Source organism: Aquarana catesbeiana, linkage group LG04 (assembly GCF_042186555.1).
Source record: "Aquarana catesbeiana isolate 2022-GZ linkage group LG04, ASM4218655v1, whole genome shotgun sequence".
Lineage (NCBI taxonomy): Eukaryota > Metazoa > Chordata > Amphibia > Anura > Ranidae > Aquarana > Aquarana catesbeiana.
Genome location: NC_133327.1, coordinates 243,348,434 through 243,350,816, shown reverse-complemented (window position 1 = coordinate 243,350,816; position 2,383 = coordinate 243,348,434). Strand labels below are relative to the sequence as shown.

The 2,383-nt window shown below is 37.8% G+C and overlaps 1 non-coding gene across 1 annotated transcript; it reads right to left on the bottom strand.

Annotated features, from left to right (window-relative positions):
• Nucleotides 1–1,961: 1,961 nt before the first annotated feature.
• Nucleotides 1,962–2,153, bottom strand: LOC141141791 (U2 spliceosomal RNA). The gene has a single exon (XR_012244236.1). It is a non-coding gene; the product is annotated as a U2 spliceosomal RNA (small nuclear RNA).
• Between the last annotated feature and the right edge of the window lie 230 nt (nucleotides 2,154–2,383).

Genomic DNA, 2,383 nt, shown 5'->3' with positions numbered 1-2,383 from the left:
GAGACGGGTGTCAGTCCAGGCACCTGGCGGATCCAGACTTTCAGCAGAGAGCGGACTAAAGTCTGCTCTCTGCTGACGTCACCAATGTCAGTCATTCAGTCATTGAAAACAGGTCACAGGAGTGCAAAACAAATTGCACTCCTGTGATCCATAGGACGAATACAGCCAAACGAGCTTTGGTTGTACTTCTCCTTTAAACCACACGAGTGCCCCCAAAACAAGCGGCTTGCTATGGGAGCACTTGCAAAGGTGGAGGAGACAGGAGCGCCGGAAAGGGGACCAGAGAAGAGGAGGCCCTGGGACACTTGAGCAGGTAAGTTTATTATTAAAAATAAATCTTTTACAATCACTTGCAGCATGACACGCATGATAATAATTTATGTAAATTTATACAAAAATTGCCCTCTTTGCAAGAACAAGATGCATGTTTTAGCATAAGGGCTGATAGAATTACCTTTTCAGAAGCTATTAATGTTTCTGAATAAACTATATAGTAATACAATTATGATATTGTATTATATAATGTACACTAATATTACTTGGGATTGATATAAGAGTTCCAATGCAAACATTTATATTAGTTTTTGACTTGTGTGCTTTAAAATGATTTTCCTCCCTCTGAATTGTGTATTATTGATATTGTAAAAAAAGATTTATTTTATTTTTTCAATTCTCTCTTTAGATTGTCATATTGCAAGCTTGAAGTGCATAGTAGGCAAGCAGCAGTATAACCAAATTACATTGTCAGATTCAGAAATGCACATCAGTCATATAAAATGTGACAAAGATTTCACAATTTATAACCAGACATAAATTAAATAATAAGCATATACCAACAGGTAAATGCAACATAATAGTATACATCAGAAATAGGAGGTAAGACAGCAACACCCTGTTTCTTCACACTGGAAGAAAAAACATTTAGAAGAAAGAGCAGGGGCATTGCTTGTGGGGGAGAGTGGCAGTTGGATCAGGTATAAAGATACAAAGATATGCTGACAATATATCCAAAAGAGGGCGAAGAAGCAGAAAAGAGAACAACAGGAAGAAAAAAAAATATTTTTTAATTGTGATCAAAGTTTATGTTTATGTTCTTGCTACCTAACTGTTTGCTATATTGTCAATGTTTAAATGAAATATGGAATTAAATATGCAATTCTTTCTGCATCCTTTTCATTTTATTGTCATTTTTATATTATTGTGGCTTATTTTTCAAGAGCTATATTGAAAAAAAAATTGCTTACAAGACAAAAACGAATAAATACATAATAGTTGCAAATATACTTGCCATGATGATCCATAACTGAAATAATTTTTAATGCATCAGCCTTTCTTGTAACCCACCCAAAACTCAATTGAACATTTGGGAGAGGATGTACTAAGTCAAGACAGGAGGGCACCTTCCCATCCTTAAAAGAAAAAGTATGGGTTTGGAAAAAAAAAAAAAGATACCTAGATGGATGATGCTGCATCTGTCCCCTGCTGGCTCTAGGACTGAGAACCAAGCGATGAAAGACTGCTGATTGCTTGGTTCTCAGCCTTCAGTTGAGCAGAGAGTCACTGGCTGTGGAGAGGGTGGGAGCGACTGACTCAGGCTCTCAGTGGCTCACTGATTGGGATCTTTTCAGAGCCTGGACCAGCTCTGTGACATCAGCCAACAGCAGGCTTTAGCTGAAATGGCTGCTCACAGGAGTGCAGAATCAACTGCACTCCTGTGAACCCCAGGAGTATAGCCAAAATAGCTTTGGATATACTTCTTTAAACCTGTAGGTTTCAATCACTTCTTTAGGAACCACAGAAATCTTTCAGTGCCTGTGTTGGCAGGCATTTGCTTGCTTCAAGCAGGTTTTTAATCCCCTCGCAAATCTATAGGAATGCAAAATCTGCTTGAAGCAAATTGAATGCCATTCAATACATAAGTACAAGTTCAAATCCCACAGATACAGGTCCTTGTACTACTTTTTTTGTGCACCGGTTCGGGAAGTAATGCAATACCAGGTCAATGTGTGGAGTGGACAGAGCAAGCTCTTCTTCCATCCCCCTCTTCTAAAAATCCATTTAAAATATGGCCCCCAGATAGGGGACATATCAGATATTAAACTGATAAGAACAGATGCTACACTTGATCTTAGCCAAGAGGCTGAGATAGTTGCAAATGAGAATATATTTTTTCCCAAATACCATATACAGTAGCTCACAAAAGTAAGTACACCCCTCACATTTTTGTGAATATTTTATTATATATTTTCATGTGACAACACTGAACAAATTACATTTTGCTATAATGTAAAGTAGTGAGTGTACAGCTTGAATAACAGTGTAAATTTGCTGTCCCCTCTAACTCAACACACAGCCATTAAACCACTGGCAACAAGAGTGAGTA